Source organism: Lepisosteus oculatus, unplaced genomic scaffold (genome assembly GCF_040954835.1).
Source record: "Lepisosteus oculatus isolate fLepOcu1 unplaced genomic scaffold, fLepOcu1.hap2 HAP2_SCAFFOLD_374, whole genome shotgun sequence".
Lineage (NCBI taxonomy): Eukaryota > Metazoa > Chordata > Actinopteri > Semionotiformes > Lepisosteidae > Lepisosteus > Lepisosteus oculatus.
This window is the reverse complement of record NW_027167907.1, coordinates 41,111-50,974: the sequence shown is the minus strand read 5'-3', so window position 1 is coordinate 50,974 and position 9,864 is coordinate 41,111. Positions and strand designations below refer to the sequence as shown.

At 48.6% G+C, this 9,864-nt stretch overlaps 5 non-coding genes across 5 annotated transcripts; 2 read left to right on the top strand and 3 right to left on the bottom strand.

The window, feature by feature from the left end:
- Positions 1–1,173: 1,173 nt before the first annotated feature.
- trnak-cuu (transfer RNA lysine (anticodon CUU)) lies at positions 1,174–1,246 on the bottom strand. Its single transcript has one exon. It is a non-coding gene; the product is annotated as a tRNA-Lys (tRNA).
- Positions 1,247–2,418: 1,172 nt separating this feature from the next.
- trnal-cag (transfer RNA leucine (anticodon CAG)) lies at positions 2,419–2,501 on the top strand. Its single transcript has one exon. It is a non-coding gene; the product is annotated as a tRNA-Leu (tRNA).
- Positions 2,502–5,290: 2,789 nt separating this feature from the next.
- trnak-cuu (transfer RNA lysine (anticodon CUU)) lies at positions 5,291–5,363 on the bottom strand. The gene has a single exon. It is a non-coding gene; the product is annotated as a tRNA-Lys (tRNA).
- Positions 5,364–6,535: 1,172 nt separating this feature from the next.
- Positions 6,536–6,618, top strand: trnal-cag (transfer RNA leucine (anticodon CAG)). The gene has a single exon. It is a non-coding gene; the product is annotated as a tRNA-Leu (tRNA).
- A 2,789-nt stretch (positions 6,619–9,407) lies between these two features.
- trnak-cuu (transfer RNA lysine (anticodon CUU)) lies at positions 9,408–9,480 on the bottom strand. The gene has a single exon. It is a non-coding gene; the product is annotated as a tRNA-Lys (tRNA).
- Positions 9,481–9,864: the final 384 nt, after the last annotated feature.

Here is a 9,864-nt window from a genome sequence, read left to right as displayed (position 1 = left end):
CCTTTTTTACTCTTTAACCACAAACTTGCGAATGATACAAAGCAAGCGGGGTGCGTTTCTGTGCAGCTGTTAACTGAACAGCTGCTGCTTCAAGCCCACCCAGGGCTCATTCCGATTTCAACATCATGCCCCCTGAAGGTAGACTGGATTTCTTTGCGAAGCATTCACCCCTTTGGACGTTTCAGGAAAGGTGCGTGTCGATGCCAGACTTGAAAAGCTTTCCATACAAAGAAACAACATAGTGCTTTTGATTGATGGGAAACGGCAAGAGCGGTTTGAGCAGCTCCGGCCTCTCAACCGCTTTACAATGTGATCGGCACCTCGGTAGCCAGTTTAGAAGGCTGAAAAGGATGCTGGAAGCACAGCGACGTTCTAAAACCAGCGCTTGAAAAGCATCTGCATACATAAAATGTCCATTTCCCCAAAGCTGAATCTGCATCTTCAGAAGATTGTCAGCTATACGTTTTCGTTCTTTGTTTCCTTTTTTTACGACAAGCTTTCGAGAAATGAACTGTCTATTGTGATGAAGGCTGCATTAGAAATTGTGCATCTAGCTTAGTTCAATGAAATCGGGAGGTGCACCTGTCTCAAGCGGATGGCTCTTTGCAGGCACACTACGGAAACCTGCGGGCGCAAGTTGGGAGAAGTGACTCTTGCAGAGTGTTGAGCTTCGAGAAGAGGGCTCCGCTCAGGAAGATATTTCCACATGTTGAAGAGTCGCTTTTCGCCCTTTCTTTCCCACATTTTTCCAGTGCGGTTATTGATCGCGTTCAAAATGTTTTCCCAACGTACGTGTTACCTGCAAAATCACAGTGAAACTGTTATGCCGAAAAGATTCCTAATAGTTATTGTATTAGAATAGCTCTCCAATTTCTTAGCCTTCGTACACGCAATGTTTAAGGAAACGCTAGAGTAAATGAAACTGTAAATAGACAGGAGCTCTTCTTAGTTTTCATACAAGTTATGATGGCTGCAGCTCCTATCTGCGTCCGGGTGACCGGAGCCAAGGGATTATCTGCGGAACCTTTGATTTATCTCTCGGGCAAGGAGCTAGATACGCCCTTTTCATCTCGGTTTGATCACACCTGTGCATTAAAACGCAGTGCTCGGTACCATCGAGGTGTAAGAGGTTCAAGGATGAGCGGGAAACTTTGTTAATAGGGAGACGGGCACCGCCCAACGTGGGGCTCGAACCCACGACCCTGAGATTAAGAGTCTCATGCTCTACCGACTGAGCTAGCCGGGCGCCGGTGGAGCTGGTGGTTAACTTGTCCCTGTTGACGGCAATTTGACAAGGTATACTTCCTGGCTTTTCATCATGTGCTGACCGGATTCGAGAGTAGCACACCCTGTTCTTTGTTGATTACTGTACCTCCAACAGCGCAAATGTCAGTAATCATTGAAATGTACGACCTACAATCTCCTCAGCATGCCCGCGTGGACTCCTCAGTGATCATCCTTCTACGTTCTGCTGTAGTTTTCATGCAAGTGAAAACCGTGCTCCAAATAACAGCGGCACAGTTGTATCCTGCGGTAAGCATTCTTCTAATTCCATCGTTTTGCTCCAGGTAAAAGGTAGCGCATCATAGTGTTGATATTCCAAGGTTTCAGAGTCCGTATTGGATGGCTTGGATGCAGACATCGCTCAGAGCTCCCAGTATGATTTTCCCGAGTTCAGTTTTGCAGTGTTTTAGTGCTTTACTACTTCCAGTGGGCCTTTGAATGCTCTGCTAAGTAGAGACGTGACATAATTACTAATGCGACCGAGTGTGCTGGCTGTTCCTGGTTCGTAATGATTAACGCGAGAAATCAATATAAACATAACTGCTTCGATTTCGAGGTTCAGTTGAAGCTTTCAAAGAAACTATCAAAGACCTCAGAACAACCGAAGACACATTTGGTCATCTCCGTATTGGTGAAGATTAAAGAGTCCCGCAAGTGTCAAGCTTGCACAAACACACACGAGAGAGAAACTCAGGACAGAATTTAAAGAAAGGGAGACGCAGACTATTTGAAGGCACTTTGCTAACCCAATGGCATGCTTAGGAATCGTGCATAGGACACATGTAGCAGAGGATGGTTTCGATCCATCGACCTCTGGGTTATGGGCCCAGCACGCTTCCGCTGCGCCACTCTGCTGACGGCCTCTCTGCGTGTGGCGCACAACTGCTCTTTTTATTTCCTACATAAGTGATGAAAGAGTTGAAAGTTTCAACGACAAACGCAGACGTCACTTTGAGCGCTTGGTGTTGTAGCACAAATCATCACATGCTGCTCTACACTGGATTATAAAAGCCGACACATTTTCCAAACATTTTAATGCTGGAGTCACACTGTAGTATTAATAACAGTGCGATACTCGAGGAGCGTAGTGGGATCGCGGTGGCTCATCAGACCGCCCCGGGACAGGGGGCCCGCGTCAGGATGGCCGAGCGGTCTAAGGCGCTGCGTTCAGGTCGCAGTCTCCCCTGGAGGCGTGGGTTCGAATCCCACTCCTGACAAAAAGCTTGCTCAGTGCCGTCTCCAGTCGGGTGCAAATGGGTGAAGCAGCCTGACGCAGGGAACGTGCGCCGATAGGCGTAGGTGTCTCCCCTGCCTCTTCCGAATTAGCTCGTGCTCCATAGGATGGAAGCGGATGCTCTGGCTTTTTGACTCGAATATAACCTGATCACAACAGAAGGCCGTGCAGCCCAGTGCTGGTTTAAGAATGCCTCGTGTCTTCAGGCCCCTATTCCTTCAGGTTACCCCTTTGGAATAGTCGTCCGAAAAAGACGGGAAAGGAAAAGCATGTAAGCTCCCACACACTGCGTTAGCATTAGCGGTTGGAATCTGATGGGAGAAAAGCAACCTGGCTCGCCGTCAAGCAATCCATCCCTGGTCTCCCACGTGACAGGCGGGGATACGCACCACTATACTAACGAGGAGCGCTTGCTTGGCGCTTGAAGACACTTCCTCTTGCGGCTACTACTGTTTCCGGTTTCGTCTTTTCTTTTCATTCCTCCCAGAGGAGCGCATGAAAACGTTTCCATCTGCGCCATCCTCACCCCTCCAATGCTATGGTCCCTGCTCCTCCTGGTGCACTGCAAACACTCATTCAGCCGGTTCTTTCAGTTTGAATAATTAGGTCTTCAAAGGCTGGAAGTAGGGCGCAAGACATGCCAATGCCAAAAGCGTGGCTGTGTGCTTCCAGCTGTGAAATGTCACTGGTGGATGTTGAAGACATTACTTCCAAGGCAGCAGGTCCAAGCGATTTAGCGTTTGTACAAGAAGCAGGAAGAGAGAAACGGCACTCCGCCTTTTTCTGGGCAGGCCGAAGCGACAGGAGAAGGGCGCCGTAGTGGGCAGGATTCGAGCCGACGCGGGGAGACCCCAATGGCTTTCTAGCCCATCGCCTTAACCGCTCGGCCACGACTACAGGGAGCGCCGCCGCCGCCGGCTTGCGATCATTTAACACGGAGGGCGAGGCGGCGGCGGTAACCTTTTTCAATGTCGCTCTCCGTTTCCCCAGAAAAAAAGCCAAATGACATGCTAGCACTCGGACACCCTTCAGAAGACTGAAGGGTGGCTTAAAGCTGGAAGGATTAGGTCTCCCCGTTCCGACGCGACAATCGAACTTCCTTAGGCAGAGAGAAAGCAACATCGAGGAGCGTCAACAAGACTTTAGAAGCTGCGCCACACGCCACTTTCAGTCGCAGACACAGCAGTTTTAAAGGCAGGAATCGCCTTTGCGAACGCCATGAGAAACAGAACGCAAGCTCAGGTCCTGCGGTTTAACAAACAGCCACGGCTTTCATGCGACTGGACATTTCTTTTCTGGAGCGAATTCACTTTCAACTTCAAGAAATTCACACAACTTGCGAAATACGAAATACAAATCTGGCTCATCGCTGCACAAGAAATACCGCCGGCTGGCAAGAAAATGACAACGGTGTTTTTCCTTAACGAAAAACTTCCCATGGAGAAAAACAACGGCTGTGCGTCTCTGTCGGCTTGATTCAGTTTAATGCAAGTATTCATTCTCCTCCTGGAAAATACAGCTTGCGAAAGATGAAATACAATTCTTGGCTTTTCTGGGTGAGTGCAGAAGAAATCCTGCCGGCTGGCAGAAGAATTCCAGCCTTTTTTACTCTTTAACCACAAACTTGCGAATGATACAAAGCAAGCGGGGTGCGTTTCTGTGCAGCTGTTAACTGAACAGCTGCTGCTTCAAGCCCACCCAGGGCTCATTCCGATTTCAACATCATGCCCCCTGAAGGTAGACTGGATTTCTTTGCGAAGCATTCACCCCTTTGGACGTTTCAGGAAAGGTGCGTGTCGATGCCAGACTTGAAAAGCTTTCCATACAAAGAAACAACATAGTGCTTTTGATTGATGGGAAACGGCAAGAGCGGTTTGAGCAGCTCCGGCCTCTCAACCGCTTTACAATGTGATCGGCACCTCGGTAGCCAGTTTAGAAGGCTGAAAAGGATGCTGGAAGCACAGCGACGTTCTAAAACCAGCGCTTGAAAAGCATCTGCATACATAAAATGTCCATTTCCCCAAAGCTGAATCTGCATCTTCAGAAGATTGTCAGCTATACGTTTTCGTTCTTTGTTTCCTTTTTTTACGACAAGCTTTCGAGAAATGAACTGTCTATTGTGATGAAGGCTGCATTAGAAATTGTGCATCTAGCTTAGTTCAATGAAATCGGGAGGTGCACCTGTCTCAAGCGGATGGCTCTTTGCAGGCACACTACGGAAACCTGCGGGCGCAAGTTGGGAGAAGTGACTCTTGCAGAGTGTTGAGCTTCGAGAAGAGGGCTCCGCTCAGGAAGATATTTCCACATGTTGAAGAGTCGCTTTTCGCCCTTTCTTTCCCACATTTTTCCAGTGCGGTTATTGATCGCGTTCAAAATGTTTTCCCAACGTACGTGTTACCTGCAAAATCACAGTGAAACTGTTATGCCGAAAAGATTCCTAATAGTTATTGTATTAGAATAGCTCTCCAATTTCTTAGCCTTCGTACACGCAATGTTTAAGGAAACGCTAGAGTAAATGAAACTGTAAATAGACAGGAGCTCTTCTTAGTTTTCATACAAGTTATGATGGCTGCAGCTCCTATCTGCGTCCGGGTGACCGGAGCCAAGGGATTATCTGCGGAACCTTTGATTTATCTCTCGGGCAAGGAGCTAGATACGCCCTTTTCATCTCGGTTTGATCACACCTGTGCATTAAAACGCAGTGCTCGGTACCATCGAGGTGTAAGAGGTTCAAGGATGAGCGGGAAACTTTGTTAATAGGGAGACGGGCACCGCCCAACGTGGGGCTCGAACCCACGACCCTGAGATTAAGAGTCTCATGCTCTACCGACTGAGCTAGCCGGGCGCCGGTGGAGCTGGTGGTTAACTTGTCCCTGTTGACGGCAATTTGACAAGGTATACTTCCTGGCTTTTCATCATGTGCTGACCGGATTCGAGAGTAGCACACCCTGTTCTTTGTTGATTACTGTACCTCCAACAGCGCAAATGTCAGTAATCATTGAAATGTACGACCTACAATCTCCTCAGCATGCCCGCGTGGACTCCTCAGTGATCATCCTTCTACGTTCTGCTGTAGTTTTCATGCAAGTGAAAACCGTGCTCCAAATAACAGCGGCACAGTTGTATCCTGCGGTAAGCATTCTTCTAATTCCATCGTTTTGCTCCAGGTAAAAGGTAGCGCATCATAGTGTTGATATTCCAAGGTTTCAGAGTCCGTATTGGATGGCTTGGATGCAGACATCGCTCAGAGCTCCCAGTATGATTTTCCCGAGTTCAGTTTTGCAGTGTTTTAGTGCTTTACTACTTCCAGTGGGCCTTTGAATGCTCTGCTAAGTAGAGACGTGACATAATTACTAATGCGACCGAGTGTGCTGGCTGTTCCTGGTTCGTAATGATTAACGCGAGAAATCAATATAAACATAACTGCTTCGATTTCGAGGTTCAGTTGAAGCTTTCAAAGAAACTATCAAAGACCTCAGAACAACCGAAGACACATTTGGTCATCTCCGTATTGGTGAAGATTAAAGAGTCCCGCAAGTGTCAAGCTTGCACAAACACACACGAGAGAGAAACTCAGGACAGAATTTAAAGAAAGGGAGACGCAGACTATTTGAAGGCACTTTGCTAACCCAATGGCATGCTTAGGAATCGTGCATAGGACACATGTAGCAGAGGATGGTTTCGATCCATCGACCTCTGGGTTATGGGCCCAGCACGCTTCTGCTGCGCCACTCTGCTGACGGCCTCTCTGCGTGTGGCGCACAACTGCTCTTTTTATTTCCTACATAAGTGATGAAAGAGTTGAAAGTTTCAACGACAAACGCAGACGTCACTTTGAGCGCTTGGTGTTGTAGCACAAATCATCACATGCTGCTCTACACTGGATTATAAAAGCCGACACATTTTCCAAACATTTTAATGCTGGAGTCACACTGTAGTATTAATAACAGTGCGATACTCGAGGAGCGTAGTGGGATCGCGGTGGCTCATCAGACCGCCCCGGGACAGGGGGCCCGCGTCAGGATGGCCGAGCGGTCTAAGGCGCTGCGTTCAGGTCGCAGTCTCCCCTGGAGGCGTGGGTTCGAATCCCACTCCTGACAAAAAGCTTGCTCAGTGCCGTCTCCAGTCGGGTGCAAATGGGTGAAGCAGCCTGACGCAGGGAACGTGCGCCGATAGGCGTAGGTGTATCCCCTGCCTCTTCCGAATTAGCTCGTGCTCCATAGGATGGAAGCGGATGCTCTGGCTTTTTGACTCGAATATAACCTGATCACAACAGAAGGCCGTGCAGCCCAGTGCTGGTTTAAGAATGCCTCGTGTCTTCAGGCCCCTATTCCTTCAGGTTACCCCTTTGGAATAGTCGTCCGAAAAAGACGGGAAAGGAAAAGCATGTAAGCTCCCACACACTGCGTTAGCATTAGCGGTTGGAATCTGATGGGAGAAAAGCAACCTGGCTCGCCGTCAAGCAATCCATCCCTGGTCTCCCACGTGACAGGCGGGGATACGCACCACTATACTAACGAGGAGCGCTTGCTTGGCGCTTGAAGACACTTCCTCTTGCGGCTACTACTGTTTCCGGTTTCGTCTTTTCTTTTCATTCCTCCCAGAGGAGCGCATGAAAACGTTTCCATCTGCGCCATCCTCACCCCTCCAATGCTATGGTCCCTGCTCCTCCTGGTGCACTGCAAACACTCATTCAGCCGGTTCTTTCAGTTTGAATAATTAGGTCTTCAAAGGCTGGAAGTAGGGCGCAAGACATGCCAATGCCAAAAGCGTGGCTGTGTGCTTCCAGCTGTGAAATGTCACTGGTGGATGTTGAAGACATTACTTCCAAGGCAGCAGGTCCAAGCGATTTAGCGTTTGTACAAGAAGCAGGAAGAGAGAAACGGCACTCCGCCTTTTTCTGGGCAGGCCGAAGCGACAGGAGAAGGGCGCCGTAGTGGGCAGGATTCGAGCCGACGCGGGGAGACCCCAATGGCTTTCTAGCCCATCGCCTTAACCGCTCGGCCACGACTACAGGGAGCGCCGCCGCCGCCGGCTTGCGATCATTTAACACGGAGGGCGAGGCGGCGGCGGTAACCTTTTTCAATGTCGCTCTCCGTTTCCCCAGAAAAAAAGCCAAATGACATGCTAGCACTCGGACACCCTTCAGAAGACTGAAGGGTGGCTTAAAGCTGGAAGGATTAGGTCTCCCCGTTCCGACGCGACAATCGAACTTCCTTAGGCAGAGAGAAAGCAACATCGAGGAGCGTCAACAAGACTTTAGAAGCTGCGCCACACGCCACTTTCAGTCGCAGACACAGCAGTTTTAAAGGCAGGAATCGCCTTTGCGAACGCCATGAGAAACAGAACGCAAGCTCAGGTCCTGCGGTTTAACAAACAGCCACGGCTTTCATGCGACTGGACATTTCTTTTCTGGAGCGAATTCACTTTCAACTTCAAGAAATTCACACAACTTGCGAAATACGAAATACAAATCTGGCTCATCGCTGCACAAGAAATACCGCCGGCTGGCAAGAAAATGACAACGGTGTTTTTCCTTAACGAAAAACTTCCCATGGAGAAAAACAACGGCTGTGCGTCTCTGTCGGCTTGATTCAGTTTAATGCAAGTATTCATTCTCCTCCTGGAAAATACAGCTTGCGAAAGATGAAATACAATTCTTGGCTTTTCTGGGTGAGTGCAGAAGAAATCCTGCCGGCTGGCAGAAGAATTCCAGCCTTTTTTACTCTTTAACCACAAACTTGCGAATGATACAAAGCAAGCGGGGTGCGTTTCTGTGCAGCTGTTAACTGAACAGCTGCTGCTTCAAGCCCACCCAGGGCTCATTCCGATTTCAACATCATGCCCCCTGAAGGTAGACTGGATTTCTTTGCGAAGCATTCACCCCTTTGGACGTTTCAGGAAAGGTGCGTGTCGATGCCAGACTTGAAAAGCTTTCCATACAAAGAAACAACATAGTGCTTTTGATTGATGGGAAACGGCAAGAGCGGTTTGAGCAGCTCCGGCCTCTCAACCGCTTTACAATGTGATCGGCACCTCGGTAGCCAGTTTAGAAGGCTGAAAAGGATGCTGGAAGCACAGCGACGTTCTAAAACCAGCGCTTGAAAAGCATCTGCATACATAAAATGTCCATTTCCCCAAAGCTGAATCTGCATCTTCAGAAGATTGTCAGCTATACGTTTTCGTTCTTTGTTTCCTTTTTTTACGACAAGCTTTCGAGAAATGAACTGTCTATTGTGATGAAGGCTGCATTAGAAATTGTGCATCTAGCTTAGTTCAATGAAATCGGGAGGTGCACCTGTCTCAAGCGGATGGCTCTTTGCAGGCACACTACGGAAACCTGCGGGCGCAAGTTGGGAGAAGTGACTCTTGCAGAGTGTTGAGCTTCGAGAAGAGGGCTCCGCTCAGGAAGATATTTCCACATGTTGAAGAGTCGCTTTTCGCCCTTTCTTTCCCACATTTTTCCAGTGCGGTTATTGATCGCGTTCAAAATGTTTTCCCAACGTACGTGTTACCTGCAAAATCACAGTGAAACTGTTATGCCGAAAAGATTCCTAATAGTTATTGTATTAGAATAGCTCTCCAATTTCTTAGCCTTCGTACACGCAATGTTTAAGGAAACGCTAGAGTAAATGAAACTGTAAATAGACAGGAGCTCTTCTTAGTTTTCATACAAGTTATGATGGCTGCAGCTCCTATCTGCGTCCGGGTGACCGGAGCCAAGGGATTATCTGCGGAACCTTTGATTTATCTCTCGGGCAAGGAGCTAGATACGCCCTTTTCATCTCGGTTTGATCACACCTGTGCATTAAAACGCAGTGCTCGGTACCATCGAGGTGTAAGAGGTTCAAGGATGAGCGGGAAACTTTGTTAATAAGGAGACGGGCACCGCCCAACGTGGGGCTCGAACCCACGACCCTGAGATTAAGAGTCTCATGCTCTACCGACTGAGCTAGCCGGGCGCCGGGGGAGCTGGTGGTTAACTTGTCCCTGTTGACGGCAATTTGACAAGGTATACTTCCTGGCTTTTCATCATGTGCTGACCGGATTCGAGAGTAGCACACCCTGTTCTTTGTTGATTACTGTACCTCCAGCAGCGCAAATGTCAGTAATCATTGAAATGTACGACCTACAATCTCCTCAGCATGCCCGCGTGGACTCCTCAGTGATCATCCTTCTACGTTCTGCTGTAGTTTTCATGCAAGTGAAAACCGTGCTCCAAATAACAGCGGCACAGTTGTATCCTGCGGTAAGCATTCTTCTAATTCCATCGTTTTGCTCCAGCTAAAAGGTAGCGCATCATAGTGTTGATATTCCAAGGTTTCAGAGTCCGTATTGGATGGCTT